At 35.5% G+C, this 20169-nt stretch overlaps 2 long non-coding RNA genes across 3 annotated transcripts in view; one reads left to right on the top strand and one right to left on the bottom strand.

The window, feature by feature from the left end:
- Nucleotides 1–20169, bottom strand: part of LOC145525401 (uncharacterized) — an 860300-nt gene that overhangs the window by 30415 nt on the left and 809716 nt on the right. The window contains exon 8 of one of the 2 annotated variants that reach the window (XR_014068186.1): nucleotides 606–691. The exons of the other annotated variant lie outside the window; for it this stretch is intronic. This is a non-coding gene — a long non-coding RNA (uncharacterized LOC145525401). The remainder of the gene's footprint in view (nucleotides 1–605; nucleotides 692–20169) is intronic. 2 annotated transcript variants of the gene reach the window in all.
- LOC145525402 (uncharacterized) overlaps nucleotides 1–20169 on the top strand; it is a 49026-nt gene that overhangs the window by 18100 nt on the left and 10757 nt on the right. The window contains exon 2 of the long non-coding RNA XR_014068190.1: nucleotides 18338–18523. This is a non-coding gene — a long non-coding RNA (uncharacterized LOC145525402). The remainder of the gene's footprint in view (nucleotides 1–18337; nucleotides 18524–20169) is intronic.

Raw genomic sequence — 20169 nt, 5'->3', positions numbered from 1 at the left:
AGCAACTACTAATCAAATACCTCTAAGCAAGAAAAGATTTGTTTTTTTTTTTAGTATAGTGACCCACAGAATCTGGTCAGTTATCAATAAGTTATGTTTGGTATGTCCATTAAACTCATTGCTAACATCTTAGATTTTAAACAAATACTTAAAAGTTTTCATAAAGTATCCACGTATTTACTGAATCATGTGCTTAGTCATGGCTGACTCTTTGTGACTCCATGGACTGTAGCCTGCCAGGCTCCTGTCCCTGGATTTTCCAGGCAAGAATACTGGAGTGGGTTGCCATTTAATGAATCATATGTACACAGATATGTAATTGAATCAGTGAATATTTTATTACTCAATGTATTAGCATTGCATAGTCATAAAATTATTGAATTTTTATTTACCAAGGCCTGCATCAGAACATATGACATTCTAATTTATCATTAATCTTTTATATAAATTAACCCTTGAGAATTAATTTTGAGAGTATTCTTACATACTTTTAAGAAAATCTTTATGAAAAGGATCCAAGAAATTCCAAAGGGAGAAAGCATATTGCAATAGTATATATTTTTGTTTGTTCATACAACAACATAAAATCACCGCTTATGATACACTTACTTTGAGTGACTTCCACTAAGTCATCTTCCAATGCAGGGGATGAGGGTTTGATTTCTGCTCAGGGAATTGAGATCCCACATGCCTTGTGACCCAAATACCAAAGCATAAAACAGAAGTAATATTGTAACAAATTCAATAAAGAATTTAAAAAAATTAAAGATATACTATTATTTTGAAACAAAACAACAAACATGCTGCCCCGATTGAATTTGCATTTAGTGTTGATTATATAACTTAAATGATATGGAATAAAAGGCTTAAATGAAATGACATTGAATAAAAATCATCATTAGCAAGTGATGTTCTTGGTAGTTTGTTAATACTCTAAATATTCACAAAATTATATATAATGCTATAGTACTGTAAAGAAGAGAATTAGCAATTTACCTTATTTTTCTAGGTCTCAAACTGATAGTCTAAAATCTATGATTTTAGAATGAAATTAATAGTGAAATCGAATACATATCCTTTAATTGTAATTGATCAAGAACCACGTTACCTTAATATTTCTAAGAATTTAGCAAGAGGAACAAAAACTGGTATTCAGAGCTGCCCCAGGGATGTGAAATAGCTTACAAACACTGGACTGGATATAGCATACACTTCTTAAAACTGCTTTTTTAAACTCTTTACATACTGATGCTGGAAGGCAGGAAACCAACACTCAAAAGTTGTCCCCATTAAATGAAATGATCTTTTGATCTCTTCTTCAGAAATGGTAATCTACCTCAGAAACAGAAAATCCACTCCTTGCTCTGACTGAAAAGACTTCTTTTTAATGCTTATTTTTTTCTAAAAATCCTTCCAGACAATAAGTGCTTATCTTGGTATATTTTCCCTTCACAACTTGTTTAAAAATTTTTAACATGGAAAATTATTTGCATATTTTTCAAATATGTTGAAAATATTTGGCTATGAGAATACAATAATTTTTAATATTTGACTGTATTTCTTTGAGATTTTTAAACTTCCGAATTATTTCTTGGGAAATGCCTTGTCATAATGTCTTTTTACAGGTGCTTTCCCAGTGTTGCCCAGCATAAAACACTCTGTAACTATCTCTCCTTTTCTTAATCCAACCTAGAAAGTCAGCAATTCTTTCACAGAAAAATGTGAGGTTTTGACCACTGTTCTGCTGTTGTAAGTTATGCTATTATGCATTATATTAATATATTTTGGAGAAGGAAATAGCAACATAATCCAGTATTCTTGCCTGGAAAATTCCATGGACAGAGGAGCCTGGCAAGCTACAGTCCATGGGGTCACAAAGAGTCAGACACGACTGAGCACACACATGCACACACGCAGCTAAATCTTATAATTAATATCATTATTGGAGTGCTTGTTGTCTGAAAATAAGTTGAAATGTGTTTTACAAAGCCCATTATTCCCAGATACCTTGGGAACACTCATACCCAAGAAAAGGCTATCTTAGGATGAGATTAAAGCACTTACTCTTATACAAATCCTTGGAAATGTTTCCAGATCAAAATATTTCTGTTCAGCTTTATTGAGATGTAATTGATATATAACATTTTAAAATTTGAGGTGTAAAACATAATGATTTGATATATGTATATGCTGTGAAATGATTACCACAATGTTTAGTTAATATTCACCACTTCACATACTTCACATTTTTGTATATGTGATGTGAATGTTTAAGATCTACTATCTTAGGAATTTTCAAATATATAATATAGCATCATAACTAAGACCTCATGCTGTTTACTGCAACCCCTGAAATTATTTACCTTATAATTGGAATTTTATACCTTTTGAGCACTTTCATCTATTTCTTCCACCTCCCCAATCCTCTGACCTTGGTAACCACCAATCTGTTTTATGTTTCTGACTTTATTCTTTTTAAATTCCATGTATAAGTGAGATCATACAGTATTTATCTTTCTCTGTCTTGTTTCACTTCACACAGTGCCCTCAAGATTCATCCATATTGCTGCAAATGGCAAAACTTCCTTCTTTCTTATGGCTGAATATTATCGGACCAAAATACTAAAATTTAATATAATGAAATACTTCTCTCTATTATGTTGCCACACTCCAAAAATCTACATGAATTTGCTAGGTAGTAATATGGTTTGATAATTTTATGAGTTATAACAAATCATAATAAAATGCATTTCGAGAGAACATGAGCTATGGCTGTCTGCAATGTGGATTCTTTTAAAATAATCTACAGCTTAAATTTTAATAATCCAGAGAAAGGAAATAAAACTGTGACTAACTTTAGACTGTTTATGGAAAGTTGAAGATGAAAGTTTCTTTAAAACCAAGCAAGAATATGTTGATAAAGAAAAATTTCAGGTAGTTATCAGATTTCTCAAGTGTCCCTCTCTAATCTGTGTTACGTGAATACTTAACTGTGCATGTATTTTAACAGTTTTGGAAAGACAGAATTAATTATATTTTATGATGCAATTTTATAGATATAATTTTTAAGTATACCCAACTTTAGATACAACTTGAGTAGCTGAAGCAAAGTAATATACTGGGATAGATTGAGAAACTTAATATATATTCATATCCTATTTTAGTAGCATACAATAGTTTGAATATTGACAATGGCTGTGATCAAATCATTGTTAAAAAATCTAGGTTTATTAAACTAATTATTTATTGAAAACAGCTATAACAGCAATTTGCAGAAACATGACTATAATCTCTGATACACTTTTTATTTGTCAATAGCTATTCCAGTGCTTTTGTGAAAAAGTAATTTTGTTGGCATCTTCAGTGTCTTAATTAAATCTTCATACCAACACAATGCAATGTAAGGAAAATTTTTACCTTTCTTATGGAAAAAAATTGAATTTAGGAACAGGTTCCTAAATTCATGTTTTCTTAAATATAAAGACACATTTTTTCATCAATATTTTTGACAGGTTTGTATTGAATTGAGACCCACAAGATTTTCTGCAGATGTAAGGTTTCTAAATTCATCGCTTTAGTGATTTTGCACAGTATATTGTGTTTTTTGCCTTGATTTCTCTTTGTTTCATCCTATCTATAGACATTCTTTGTACATTAATGTGTTTTTTCTGAGTCTAGCTATTATTAGCCCAATCTTCTATAAATTTGCTTTTGCTGTCATCAATTACTATAACTTTGTATTTTGTTCTTAAAGCTAAAGATTTATAAGAAGCTTTTATTCAGCTCTGTATGTATCTCAAAGTATCCTCTCTAACAACCTTTTTACACTTTCCATGATACAACCACATCTGGCTTTCTCTGAATACTTAGAACAAGATGTATAAATGAACACTATAATTGAATTTATTCCTGTAAAACTATTTACCTGTAGTATTCTAGAAAAATATAAAAAGAAAAACCATCTTATGATCACAATTATTATTTAACTTTAATAATTATTTCAATTTAAGCCCACCAGGTAATGAGATTAATGGATTAGTAAATTGCAGGTACTTTATAATTGTCATAAGGTAAAGACTATGTAGTTTCTTAGATATATTTTTAAATACCTGCAGTGCTAGTCATTATTTATGATTTCTGGTAAATTATGTAATGCATTCGAATTTAAACTTATCGAGCTTTAATATCATAATATTTGCCTAAAATACTGTTCTGAGAATTAAACTTATTTTCAGTTTCCTTGAAATGTGACAAACTTTTTTTATTAAATGCAAGATTACCACTGAAGTCAGTCCATACCAAATATGGAGAAAAGTTTAGACATATTGCCCTATATTTGTTTTTGCTATGCCACTTACACTTTTGCATTGTGTTTATCATATATACTTCTAGCATTTTTCCTGATGTCCATATTTGTGGACATTTTGAATCATGTAAAATGTTACATCAAAATTTGAGAAAATAAAGACAACAAACAATGAGGTAAATGTTTTGAGAAATTTTAAAACTCGGGAAAGTAAATAAGAAAATAAATCTGATCAAAGTTTCTGACTCTCCTTAAAATTGAGAAAATATTTAAATAATCCTCACATGGTCTAGGGAAATGTTCAATTAGATAACAGTGCATGTATATTTTAACTATAAATTTTTTAGAATAACTATAATATTATTTTTGCCAATTTTTATTGAATATGTGAAAATTCTGTATAAATTAAAACTTTGTCAGTTTATGTTCTAAATCTAAATTTCATAGTAAACATTGTAATGTTTTGGACGTTCAATGATATTTTCATAGTTAGAACACAAAACATTTCTCCAACTCTATCAGATTTATAACTGCAATTTATACTTATTTTGCTTGTTTTTTTTTAAATAAATGAACAGCAAATAGTTCAGATTAATTGGTACTTAAATTTAAATCTTTTGAGTAAATGATTTAGGACTGATATAATACATAATTATTATTTGATTTACCATGATGAAGCAAGCAGATAATCTTTCTTTACACAGCTCTATATCACTCTCTTAACCAAATGCAAAAATATACTGTATTTAAAGAAATAAGTAGAGAGGAAAAGAAACTAATTCATTTAGATGGAGAACACAATATGATAGTTTCTTCATTCTTTGAAAAAATACTTAATTAGTTCCTAGTGATTCCTGGCAATAAAGTAATGAATCAAAAAGAAATTGGGCCTTGCATTCAGTGGGTTTTATTCTAACCATGGAAACACATATAAACAAAATAATATTAATACAAATAAGTGTAAGGCTTTAGTAAATTTGGTTGACATATTTTAAGCCATGGAGTAGGAACTCCATTTTTACTTGGTAGGAGAATCTACGATTTTGTTTAGGTGAAATGTCATCTCAGATAGTGAAAATATATTTTAATTGAGCAATGTTAGATGTGAGTTGACCAAATTGGAGTCTACTACAGGTAGAAGATAAAACAATAGGACTAAATTATGGATTAAGTATATAGGTTTAAGGAAAAGGAGGTGTCAAAAATGACTTCTGAGGTGGCTTATTTAAGTGGGTGGATGATGATAGCATTTACCAAATCATGAAGTTTGAATTCTTTGCATTTTTGGTTTCTTTGAGTCTAGAAGTCATAGAGATGTCCTAATTGAATATACAAACTGTGAGTCTTGTGAACAACTGAATCAGTCAGTCTGTAGAATGATCTTGAAGCATATAGCATGAAAGAGATGCCCACAACCAAACAAAACACTGAGTCACAATTACTAATAATGGCCAGTGGATGAAAATATGCTCACCAAGTAAGTATCACCAATATGACACAAACAGAGAGGTCAGGGAGGAAAGCCAGGAAAACAGAAACTAGAGGAATAAAGCATTTTAAGAAGCAGAGAGTGAGTTCAGTTGTGGCTAAATAGTCGAACAACGTGACCACTGAAAACATATTTTGGAGACTGTTGTAACCATAAAGAGAATTGGGTCAGTGGGAACATCCAAGTGACAGACAGACATGAATGATAAAGTAGAAATTGAGGAAATATATATCCTCTGAGTTTTATTACTTATGAAGTGAGAGAAAAAAGGAAGTAACTAATGCACCAGTTTTTTTTTTTTTTTTTAAGTGTTTTTGCTTAAAGCTTAGATATGTTAAGACTTATGGAATGGATTCAGTTTATAGCAAGAGATTGACTGGAAAGGAGAAAAAGAGAAAAGGAAGGGATTCAGAGGACTAGAGGAAAGCAGGAAGATAGGGAAAGAGGAAAAGAGAGCGACAGAGAACTATAGAGTAAAACAGTGTACGATTCATAAGGCAGGAGATGGGGAATCTAATAGGCAGATAGAAAATTTATTCTTAAGAGCTGCAGTTAGTAACATCTATGGAAGTCCAGATATTACAGTATCACTGAGTCACCACAAACACTGACAGAGATTTTTCTCAAATGATTATATGGCAACACAAGTGAAAGTGTTAGTCACTCAGTCGTGCCCAACTCTCTGCAATCTCATGGACTTGTAGCCCACTAGGCTCTGCAGCGCAATTACAGTAAAATTGTTTTAGGAATTTTGGAGAATTTATCCGTGAATTGACATCAGTGTTGACTTTTAATGCGTCATTAGTACTCATAAGATATAATAGGTTTTTATCAATACATATAATTCTCTAAATTTATGAAGAATTATTTCAAAATCATAATCAGCACAGTTATAAATAATGTATGTATGATAAAAGGGAAAAATACAGAAAAACTATAATGAATTACAGATGATCTTTAGGGAGACACAAAATATAAAGTGTGCTTGTGGCCAAGTATTTAGATACAAGTTTTAACTGAATTAATAAGTATTAAAGGCTTTAATTATAAACGTGAAAGTTTTATCTGATGCAACTGAGAGAAAAAATAAATTTATGTTGTTTATGAAAAAATTTCATCTGCTGCATTTAGTGACTGCCAAGTTTATTATAAAGCTATCAGACTTAATTTGAGTTTATTATTTTGATTAGAGATAATTCATATTGATAGTTTGTTCCTTAATATTTTAAATGGGTAATTCATTTGTATGATGGAATTTCAGATACAATGATGGCCAACTATAGAATCAAATTATATTGTTGAATAAGTTAATAAATTAATTAAATACAGATTAACTATCCACGATCAGCTGTGTAGCTACAAATATTGCAGCTGATGGTCGGTGGTTTGTGACAAGCCTTCATTAATAATTTAATCATGTTAAATAAATATATCACTTTGCTGCACACTTTTAACTTTCTGTTACACATTTTGCAACATACTCTCAGAATGTTTGAACTTATATTGTTTTACAAAGAAGATTGATAATGGTAATCATCTAAGGAAAGTAAGAGAGAGGACCAAGTTTATTCTTTGCCACTTTCTTTCAAATAATACCATTATTTATTTAGATCTGATATTTTATGAAGGAACAAAATTATTAACAAATCTATTAAGATTATGAATGATGAATCTAAAATAAATGCATCAAGAAGTATGAATGAAATACTCTCAATAACTTGGAAATTGGATTTTAATTTTTCAGTACCTAGGATTTCCTATTTTATTCACCCAGAGTCACACTGAGATGAATGCTGACAAGTTAGCTCTTCTTGTTTGAGACCAAAAATAAAATATAGAACATTTAATGTTAGAACATATTAAAAGAAAGTTTATTTTTAAAAGTCAATATGATTTTCTCTTAGTGGTTGGAGGATATATGGTACACCAAAACTTTAGCCCTTAGTTCTATTCCAGCTTCTACACCAGAAATAAGAAAAATGCTTTTCACTAAAAAATGCTCATTATATTCCCAATATGGGTCTTAAATTCAACATTAAGTGTGTTTCTCCACACAAGAACACTGGAGTGGGTTGCCATTTTCTTCTCCAATGCATGAAAGTGAAAAGTGAAAGTGAAGTCGCTCAGTCATGTCCGACTCTTAGCGACCCCATGGACTGCAGCCCACCAGGCTCCTCCATCCATGGGATCTTCCAGGCAAGAGTACTGGAGTGGGGTGCCATTTCCTTCTCCCGTTTAAAAAATTTTAGTTCTCTATAAAATTTAAAATATCTGACACAAGCATCTCTTTGTAGAAGTACCATAACTCATCTCTCTTTAGTTGCTCCTAGATTCCAAAGCCCCTGCCCCTCCACTGCTTCAAAAACTGTATTGTTTTGTCACAATTTGGGGCCATATATCCTTCAGTCTATCATTTTAATAACATTTCTCATTGTTGGAGTAGAAAGTGGACTCTGTCAAACTATATATTCTGTAGCAAACTCTTGAGTAAAATCATACAAAACTTGCCACGAGACTTTAGGTTCAAGTCCAGTACTCTGTTATGGCATGTAGCTTCTTTCTATTTTTTTTTTTGGCCATTGAAAAAGTATATATTGAGCTATGATTGTGTCTGAGTCATTGCTTTAGCATTATAAAACAGAATTATCCATATACATGGATATGGATACAATCCATATGGATATGGATACAATCAAAACAGACTGGATACAATCAAAATATGGATACAATCAAAACAGACTGGAGATTACATTCTAGCAGGTGAGAATGACATAAAATGAATGGTGACAAGATTCCTTGTTTGTTTAATTGATTATAACTACTAGAAAAGAGAAGTATTAATACAAGTGCTCTGAGCAGACTACCAGGTTATCCTGCTCTAGAATGGAGTTTCAGGAAGGCTTCCTGGTGGATGAGGAGGCAGCATTTCAGTGATTGATTGGAAATAAATTGCCTGGGGCAAGGAAGGAATAAAGTGCATTAACAGAAGAAATGGTAGAGTTTATTTATTATATGAGGAGGTAGTTTCTCTGGGTTCAGAAACATTTCTTATTTGTTACACTATGCTGATGTTCTGCAGCTGGATGGTAGGATATAGTCGACATTTTTTGATTTCTTACTATATAATCAACATGATATAATCCATGATTGTTCTCACCATATGAAATTTCTTGAGAACCAGAGAATATTGTCCTATCTTGGAAGCTGATAATTCAAGAGAGTCACTGGGCCAGCCCATAATAGATACGGACTGTTCAACAGGAACAGCCACTCTCAACTTTGAATCAAGAGCTAATCTGGCAAAAATGCAGGAATGATGGGAGGTTCTTACTTCCGAAGGTCTGTTGGCAGCAAATAGAGGCTTGTTAGAGCACTGACAGCAAAGATAATGTGTCATCTAAGATCCAGTGCCTGGAAGTAACATTTGGGATCTGTGTGTGTTAAGTCACTTAGCTGTGTCCGACACTGAGACCCCATGGGCTGTAGCCCGCCAGGCTCCTCTGTCCATGGGATTCCCCAGGCAAGAATACTAGAGTGGGTTGCCATGCCCTCCTCCAGGGGATCTTCCTGCTCAGGGAATGAACCTGGATCTCCTGAATTGCAGGCAAATTGTTTACCAGCTGAGCCACTAGGGAAGCCCAAGATTTGGGATCTAGTGCTCAGAAAAGCAAGAGCCAGCTTTTCAACGGGTGAGTTCTTTGGGCACGATTTTGCTGGTAGCATTGAATGTGGCAGAATTTGTGTAGCTCTGACTGGTTAACTTCTCTCCTTCTTGAAGACTTCCTGAGTCTGGTTCTCCAGGCTTTTTTGCTAATATAATTATGTAAGTTTTTATCTGGTCCCATTTCTGCCTAAACAGACCCTGATAGATTTCTATCATTTGGGATTAAGAAAGATTAATTCAGGAATCAGTACCAGGAAAGCAAAATGGAAGGGCTGAGAGAAAGTGGTAGGGAAGTTGGGGAGTGGTTATCTAGCTTCCTTGGGGCTAAGTGGAAAATCCACTTATTTCTAAGGAATCTAGCAACCACGACATGAAGTGGAGAATGATAAATTCCTTTTTCACCTACTGTCACCTGGAATGAAGTTCCCATTGAGAATTAAGTTTTAAATATTAAAATGGCTGATACCCTGTAATGGTACGAAGAACAAGAAAAATACAGGACTTGAATTGGATGAACTATTGTTAATAGTACTGTAATCATTAAAAAAAAGAACAAAGAACCGATATGTAGAAGAATTGCTATCTAGGTTTACACATAGAAACATAGATGGAGGATGATAAGATCAAGGGTAAATCAAGGCAGGGAAGGGGAAGACTAGCGAGTCCTAGCCTGGGAAAGACTGCAGCACACACGTTACAGCCCAAGTCAGCTGGGTTTGAATCCTGACCTGCCACATTACTCTGTGATGTTTAAATGAGTTAGCATCTACAAAGACCTCAGAAGAGGGAATGGCAAGCTCTGGCCTGTGCTCCAAATCTGGTCCTATACTTTTATAAACAAAGTTTGATTTAAACACAGCCACATATTTATCATCTATGGATGCTTTCAAACTAGACATTTATATCTTCTGATTTATATTTTTTTGCCTCCTCAAAATTACAGCTAGAATCTAATGTTTCTAAAAGCAGATATATTTTCTCTATTCATTACATTCTCCTTCCTGTGTTAATGTACAAGAAACCACTTCATAAGAAAGGAACACTGGCTTGGTAGCACAGGTTCAACTATTTACTATCAGCAGAGTTATCTTGATGAACCCAAGATAGAAAATCATGCATGCAGGTCTCAGGAGTAATATTAAATTCAGCAACACATTAATCTTCTTTGTGCTTCAAAGCCAAAATGGTAATGCATTTCTTTTCACTTTGCCCTCTACTCTATTCTAGAAATACTGTCAATACTAATAAACATTTCAAATGTTACCATACATAATCTAATAATATCAGAACAAGAAAATATTATCTTTAAAATTTACTTTTAAGTGAAATTATGTTATTATTGAATTTAGTGAAAAAAGTGCCCAGTAAGGTAATGTTTTAATACTATTGGTTTGGCAAAAAAAAAATCAGTTTTTTTCCAAAAGATATTACCAAAAATCCACATGAACTTTTTGGCCAAACCAATGGTGTTGGGCAGAATTATACTAATTATCACAGTTACTATTTTATTCAAGGAGATCCAATCAGTCCATACTAAAGGAGATCAGTCCTGGGTGTTCATTGGAAGGACTGATGTTGAAGCTGAAACTCCAATACTTTGGCCACCTGATGCGAAGAGCTGACTCATTTGAAAAGACCCTGATGCTGGGAAAGATTGAGGGCAGGAGAAGGGGATGACAGAGGATGAGATGGTTGAATGGCATCACTGACTCGATGGACATGGGTTTGGGTGGACTCCAGGAGTTGGTGATGGACAGGGAGGCCTGGTGTGCTGCGGTTCACAGGGTCAAAAAGAATGGGACATGACTGAGCGACTGGACTGAACTGAAACATTTGCTCTGTGGCAGGCTGTGTGTTTACTCATTATAAATGAATTAGTTATTTTATACTCCTGATGTTATTTTGAAATAGGTGCAATTATTATTATACAGATTAGACAATGGATAGCTAAGCCTTAGATTATGCAAGTTTTCCAGAAATTTTCAGCTAGAAAGTTAAAGAACTGGAACTGGATATATTTGACTCCAGCGTGTGAACACCACTGTGCGTTATCTTTCTTATAAAGCACCTATTATTTAATTCTTATTTACTATGTGAAAAATTCCTTATCTCATCTGGACAGCTATGTTAAAAATACCTCTGAGCTAAATTCTTCATAAGCATAGTGAATGTTGGTAAAAAATAATATAGTATCTGGTAATTTTATACTTCTGAAATATTTTAACTGAATATGACTTCACAAAGGTAAAACCTGTTGTTGTTTAGTCACTATGTTGTATCCAACTCTTTTGTGACCTCATGGACTATAGCCCACCAGGCTCCTCTATTCATGGGACTTTCCAGACATGAATACTGGAGTGGGTTGCCATTTCCTTCCCCAGGGGATCTTCCCAACCCAGGGATGGAACGCACGTCTCCTACAATGGCAAGTGGATTCTTTACCACTGAGCCATCTTGGAATCTGGAGAAGGCAATGGCAACCCACTCCAGTACCCTTGCCTGGAAAATATCATGGACAGAGGAGCCTGGTAGGCTGCAGTCCATGGAGTCGCTAAGAGTCGGACATGACTGAAGTGACTTAGCAGCAGCAGCACCTTGGAATCTCTGAGTAAAACCCATCAACTCCTAACTCAGTTAAGAAAGAAAACAGTGTATGGGCCTTAAAGGAATCCTGTCCAGAATACATGTATCCAATCTCTCCCATTGCCTCTGTATAAAGGTAACCACTGGCCTGATTTTATTTAGATAGAGATATGATATATGAATAAGAAATATATGTGTCTTTTTCACAAATAGTATCAAAATTGTTCAAGCCAGGCTTGCGAATCAAGAACTTTCAGATGTACAAGCTGGATTTTGAAGAAACAGAGGAATCAAAGATCAAATGGCCAGGATACTTTAGATCATAGAGAAAGCAAGGGAATTGCAGAAAAAAAATCTACTTCTGCTTCATCGACTACACTAAAGCCTTTAATGTGTGGATCACAACAAACTGTGGAAAATTCTTAAAGAGATGGGAATACCAGACCACCACCTTACCTGACTCCTGAGAAGCCTGTATTCAGGTCAAGAGGCAACAGTTAGAACAGTACATGGAACAACAGAATAGTTCCAAATTAGGAAATGAGTACAGCAAGGCTGTATATTGTCATCCTGCTTATTTAATTTCAGTGCAGAGTGCATCATGGGAAATGCCAAGCTGGGTGAATCACAAGCTAGAATTAAGATTGCTGGGAGAAATATCAACAACCTCAGATATGCAGATACCACTCTAGTGGCAGAGCAAAGTGGAACTAAAGAGCCTCTTGATGAGGGTGAAAGAAGAGAGGAAAAAGCTGGCTTCAAACTCAACATTCGAAGGACTAAAATCATAGCATCTGGTCCCATCACTTCAAGACAAATAAATGGGAGAAAAGTGGAAACAGCGACTGACTTTATTTTCTTGTGCTCCAAAATCACTGTGAACGGTGACTACAGCAGTGAAATTAAAAGACACTTGGTCCTTGGAAGGAAAGCTATGACAAACTTAGTGTATTAAAAAGCAGAGACATCACTTTGCTGACAAAAGTTTGTATAATCTAAAGCTATGGTTTTTCCAGTAGTCATGTATGGATGTGAGGGTTGGACCATAAAGAAGGCTGAGCACCAAAGAAATGCTTTCAAATGTGGTGCTGGTGAAGACTCTTGAGAGTCCCTTGAACAGCAAGGAGATCAACCAGTTAATCCTAAAAGAAATCAACCCTAAATATTCATTTGAAGGACTGATGCTGAAGCTGAAGCTCCAATATTTTAGACACCTGAGTAACTCACTGGGAAAGACCTTGATGCTGAGAAAGACTGAAGGCAAAAGAAGGGGTTGGTAGAGGATGAGATGATTAGATATAGCATCACCAACTCAATGGACATGAATTTGAGCAAACACCTGGAGATAGTGGAAGAAAGAGGGGCCTGGTGTTCTGCAGTCCTTAGGGTCATGAAGAGTTGGACATGGCTTAGCTATGGAACAACAACAACAAATACATAGGTATAGTCATCTTTATGTATCTATCTTTAGATAAATAGATATGGGTATAGATTCAGGTTTTTAAACTAAAAATTATAGTATTAAAATTCCATTTCTTTCCACAATGTAAACTAAAATTATTTTCTCACCATAAACAGACATTTGCAAAACATATGTCATATTCCTTTTTCAAATATTTATCAGAACACATGCAGGGTCATGACTCCTGATTAAAGGCTTCCAACTGAGGGGCCATTGTGGTCTACAAGCTAGAAGCGATGTCTGGATATGAATGTAAGGAATGAAAACCTAATTAGACGGGGGCAATTTTGCTGAGTTAATAAGAGAGTCAGAAGTTCTGGGAGTTGGAGGCAGCTGGATTTGTGAAACATTTTCTCAAGAGTAGGGAGTTACACACACGTTGATGGACACCCTTTGATGTATGAATATGTAGCATAAACTACTCTGATAGGCTCTTCATATGTAAGTGGGAAATTTCACAATTTTAATTGCACTACCAACAAAGTGTGTGGCAAGTAGTAGCTATCAGAGCTTCAAATGAAAGTCAAAATTAATCCCTGAATATATGTCTAATGTAAACAACTAAACTGATAAAGACTTGAATTAAAAAGTATGAATATATCAATACTTTGTAAGCAAAGCCAAAGTCATGCAAATGCAGGCAAAACAATTAACCTGCTTCTCTGCCAAATGCCTCTGACTTTGTTTAAAAAATGCACCTTAGTTTTTTATTAGCTAAATATTTTTTTAAAAAAGCAAATATTCATAAATGAAAAAATTGAGATTTCATACCACAACAGTACAGCCAGGTATATAGCCTGTGGATCAATATAGTGAAAATGAGTATACTACCCAAAGCAATCTACAGATTCAATGCAATCCCTATCAAGCTACCAATGGTATTTTTCAGAGAACTAGAACAAATAATTTCACAATTTGTATGGAAATACAAAAAACCTTGAATAGCCAAAGCAATCTTGAGAAAGAAGAATGGAACTAGAGGAATCAACCTGCCTGACTTCAGGCTCTACTACAAAGCCACAGTCATCAAGACAGTATGGTACAGCACAAGGACAGAAATAAGATCAATGGAACAAAACAGAAAGCCCAGAGATAAATCCACACACCTATGGACACCTTATCTTTGACAAAGGAGGCAAGAATATACAATGGAGAAAAGACAATCTCTTTAACAAAAAGGCAAGGGTGCCCATTCTCACCAGTACTATTCAACATAGTTTTGGAAGTTTTGGCCACAGCAATCAGAGCAGAAAAAGAAATAAAAGGAATCCAGATTGGAAGAGAAGAAGTAAAACTCTCACTGTTTGCAGATGACACGATCCTCTACATAGAAAACCCTAAAGACTCTACCAGAAAATTACTACAGCTAATCAATGAATATAGTAAATTTTTAGGATATAAAATTAACACACATATCCCTTGCATTCCTATACACTAACAATGGGAAAACAGAAAGAGAAATTAAGGAAACTATTCTGTTCACCATTGCAACGAAAAAAATAAAATATTTAGGAATATAACTACCTAAAGAAATAAAAGACCTGTATATAGAAAACTATAAAACACTGATGAAAGAAATCAAAGAGGGGACAAATAGATGGAGAAATATACTGTGTTCATGGATCGGAAGAATCAATATAATGAAAATGAGTATACTACCCAAAGCAATCTATAGATTCAATGCAATCCCTATCAAGCTGCCAACAGTATTTTTCACAGAACAAGAACAAATAACCCCACAATTTGTATGGAAATACAAAAAACATCGAATAGCCAAAGCAATCTTGAGAAAGAAGAATGGAAATGGAAGAATCAACCTGCCTGACTTCAGGCTCTACTACAAAGCTACAGTCATCAAGACAGTACGGTACGGGCACAAAGACAGAAATATAGATCAATGAAACAAAATAGAAAGCCCAGAGATAAATCCATGCACCTAAGGACACCTTATCTTTGACAAAGGAGGCAAGAATATACAATGGAGAAAAGACAATCTCTTTAACAAGTGGTGCTGGGAAAACTGGTCAACCACTAGTAAAAGAATGAAACTAGAACACTTTCTAACACCATACACAAAAATAAACTCAAAATGGATTAAAGATCTAAACGTAAGACCAGAAACTATAAAACTTCTAGAGGAAAACATAGGCGAAACACTCTCTGACATAAATCTCAGCAGGATCCTCTATGACCCACTTCCCAGAGTAATGAAAATAAAACCAAAAATAAACAAATGGGACCTAATTAAAATTAAAAGCTTTTGCACAATGAAGGAAAATATAAGCAAGGTGAAAAGACAGCCTTCAGAATGGGAGAAACTAATAGCAAATGAAGCAATGGACAAACAATTAATCTCAAAAATATACAAGCAATTCCTGCAGCTCAATTCTAGAAAAATAAACGACCCAATCAAAAAGTGGGCCAAAGAACTAAACAGACATTTCTCCAAAGAAGACATACAGATAGCTAACAAACACATGAAAAGATACTCAACATCACTCATTATCAGAGAAATGCAAATCAAAACCACAATGAGGTACCATTTCACGCCCGTCAGAATGGCTGCTATACAAAAGTCTACAAGCAATGAATGCTGGACAGGGTGTGGAGAAAATGAAACCCTCTTACACTGTTGGTGGGAATGCCAACTAGTACAGCCACTATGGAGAACAGTGTGGAGATTTCTCAAAAAACTAGAAATAGAACTGCCATATGACCAAGCAATCCCACTGCTGGGCATACACCTCAATGAAATCAGAATTGAAAGAGACACATGTACCCCAATGTTCATCGCAGCACTATTTATAATAGCCAGGACATGGAAGCAGCCTAGATGCCCATCAGCAGATGAATGGATAAGGAAGCTGTGGTACATATACACAATGGAATATTACTTAGCCATTAAAAAGAATACATTTGAATCAGTTCTAATGAGGTGGATGAAACTGGAGCCTATTATACAGAGTGAAGTAAGCCAGAAAGAAAAAACACCAATACAGTATACTAACACATATATACAGAATTTAGTAAATCAGTAAAGATAACCCTGTATATGAGACAGCAAAAGAGACACAGATGTATAGAACAGTATTATGGACTCTAAGGGAGAGGGCAAGGGCGAGATGATATGGGAGAATGGCATTGAAGCTTGTAAATTATCATATGTGAAATGAATCGCCAGTCCGGGTTCGATGCATGATACAGGGTGCTCGGGGCTGGTGCACCAGGATGACCCAGAGGGATGAGATGAGGAGGGAGGTGGGTGGGGGGTTCTGGAAGGGGAACACATGTACACCCATGGTGGATTCATGTCAATGCATGGCAAAACAAATACAATATTGTAAAGTTAAAAAAAATAGATAAACTAATTTTAAAAAATTAAAAAAATTTGCACAGAAAAGTACAGAAATCTCCACTTATTAAGGTCTGTGATTGTTGAATAAAATTCTAGATTACACAGGTATTTACATATTGAATATAAGCTCTACAACACTGTGTCTTACCAAAGTTTTATAGCTAGTATTTTGTTTGTAACATTTCATAAACTGACAGTTTTGCTTCTCTCTGTCATTCTCTCTCTCTCACTCACTCACCAGTTGCAGAAATATATGAATAGACAAATACAATGGACTGCTTTAAAGTGAGCATTTGGACAGGAACATGATTTATGAGGTGGCACAGCTGTGATTACATCTACCAATGAGCTAAAACCCTTGCAAATTCATTGTACATCTTAATTCTCTTAAGTGTACCAATAGTTCTGAAGCATTTGATCACATACTATGTTGATATTTGTTAAATTGAGATTTTCCATACTAAGTAGTAAAAAGAAATAATTAATCATTATATATCATTAATATTTGCTTATGTAAATTTTTATAGTTGACAGAATATGTTGATGAAATTGTGGAAATAATATTTTGACCTAAATTTTTATATAAGATTCAGATATTTATATAATCAATAATATTTTCTACTGTTAAATTGTATTTAAATTGTAAACTTTGATAGTATTTATACTACAGGGATATTGGCAGCCAACATTTTAATGGAGATTAAAAATTGGGGGCAAATAAGTCAAAGTTGTAATTATATATCAATGAGATATTAAACATGGAATGAAAACTAAAAATAATGACCTTTGGATCATGTGGTAGCTCTATTTTTAGCTTTTTAAAGAATTTCCATACTGTTCTCCACTGTGGCTGTGCCAAATTACATTTCCACCAACAGTGTAGGAGGGTTCCCTTTTCTCCTAGAGCCTGTCATACAAGGCTTGTTTGAAATCAGACAAAGACAAATATCATATGACATTGCTTATATGTGGAATCCAAAATAATATTACAAATAAACCTCTTTGCAAAAGAGAAATTGAGCCACAAATGTATTAAAAAAAGTTATGGTTACCAAGAGGGAAGGGGAGAAAGATAAATTGGGAGATTGGTATTGATATATAGCAATTTATATAAAACAGATAACTAATAAGAACCTACTGTATAGCACAGGGAACTCTATTCAACACTCTGTAATGGCTCATATGGGAACCGGTTCTAAAAAAGAGTAGATATACATGTGTAGCTGCCTCACTTCACTGTACAGCAGAAACTCATATGACATTGTAAATCAACTATACTCCAATACAAATGGCTATTTAGTGATACTTTTTATAACCCATATGGATTCAGTCATCAACATTCATACTGCAACAGAGCTATAGAAGTCAAGGGATTAAAATACGGAAATCATTTCCTAGGTTCTTATATTTGTCTTACTCTTCTATAATACGTACTTAGCTAAACTTTTCCCCTCTTTCTCCATCATGCTTTTACAAAGTTCATCGTTTTAAAAATTGTATTATTTGGGCTAAGATGGCGGAGGAATAGGACTGGGAGACCACTCTCTCCTCCACAGATTTATCGAAAGAACATCTGAACGCTGACCAAACTTCACAAAACTACTTCTGAAGGCTGGCTGAGGACGTCAGGCTTTCACAAAAACTGCGCATTATCTTCAAAAGAGGTAGGAGAAATTATAAAAGATAAAAAGAGAGACAAAAGAGTTAGGGACGGAGACCCGTCCCGGGGAGGGAGTCGTAAAAGAGGAGGAATTTCCAAGCACCAGGAAACCCTCTCACCGGCGGGTGTGGGGGAGGATTTTTTTTCTCGGAGGGCAACGTAACTGGGAGGGAAAAAATAAATAAAATCCACAGATTACGTGCCTAAAGCAACTCCCAGCAAAGAACCCCAGACGCTCGCATCATCCGCCACCAGCAAGTGGGGGCTGAACGGAGAGGAGCGGGTGGCATTGCCTAGGGTAAGGACCGGGCCCGAGTGCCCCGAGGGCAATCTGAGGGAGCTAACGTGAGATAGTAACCTAAACTGTGGGACAGCGAGAGAGAGAGAGAACTATCCCGCGAAAAGCCCAACTCTAAGGCACTGCCGGCCCGCTCACAGAACAAAGGACTGAGCGATACCAGAGGAGAGCTAGCCGGCTGCGGACCGCCCCATCCCCCGCCGGACACAGCGGGCAGGCGGGGCCCGCCAGAGCCGGAAAGGGGCAAACTCGGCTCCAGAGAGGGCACCCCCTACCAAACTGCAAACAGGCTCCCAGTTTCTAAGCAAAGACTGCCTGAGATCCCGGAGGGTCGACAGCCGCCGGGAGGGTCGCAGCCAGAGACCAGCTCCCCAGAACCGACACAAAGCACACCGGAGCCGGGCGCGCCCGTAAACCGAGGCGGGGACCAGGGAGGCGATAAGCCGCACCGCCCCAACAGGGGACAGCGCCCTCGCCAAACTCCTGGCCGCCTGGGCAGCTCCGACCGGGAACGGCACAAGCCGCGGGCGAAACCGAGTCTGCGCCTTTGTGGAGTAACCGGGAGCCTGAACCTGAGCGGCTTAGACCTGGGAAGTGCACGCAGCTCAGGGCCCGTTCCCCGGCCGAGTAACCTGAAGCCTGAGCAGGGTAGACGGGGAAAGCACACACGCCGTGAGCGGGGGCGAACCCAGTGCGGCCGAGACACTGCGAGCTTAGCACACACACGCCAGAATTGCAGTGTTCCTTCCTCCCCACAGCACGATTGAACAAGCGAACCTAAAGAGATCACCTCCACCGCTTTGTTGCAGGGCGGAAATTAGATACTGAAGAGATCTCCAAACAGAAGCCAAATAAACAGAGGGAAGCGCTTTGGAAGGGACAGGCCAACAGATTAAGATCCCTGTAGTTAATACCGACTGCATTAAAAAGGACCTATAGATCTTGAAAAGTATAAGCAGGAATAAGGATCTATCTAAAACTGAGCAGATCCCACACTGCTCACAACAGCTCCAGAGAAAGTCCGGGATATATATGTTTTTTACTATTATTATTTTTTTTTTTAATTTTTTTTTTTTAATTAAAAAAAAATTTTTTTCTCTTCTTTCCTTTTTCTTCAAGTCCTCTATTACACCTTTAACTTTCATTTTCATAACCCACTATTAACTTGCAAAAAAAAAAAAAAAACCTATTTTTGAAGCAAACTACATACATATATCTTATACCTTTTGTGTTTTCTTTTTTTTAATGTTTTTTTCCTGTTCTACATTTTTTTACTGTTTCTTTTTTTTACTGTTTTACTGTTTTTTTTCTTTTTACACTGTTTCCTTTTTTTTTTTTTTTTTTAGATTGTA

The sequence above is a fragment of the Giraffa tippelskirchi genome, chromosome 11 (genome assembly GCF_054371585.1).
Source record: "Giraffa tippelskirchi isolate mGirTip1 chromosome 11, T2T-mGirTip1v1.2.pri, whole genome shotgun sequence".
Classification (NCBI taxonomy): Eukaryota; Metazoa; Chordata; class Mammalia; order Artiodactyla; family Giraffidae; genus Giraffa; species Giraffa tippelskirchi.
The sequence above is the reverse complement of the archived record's forward strand: the minus strand, read 5'-3'. Positions and strand labels throughout refer to the sequence as shown.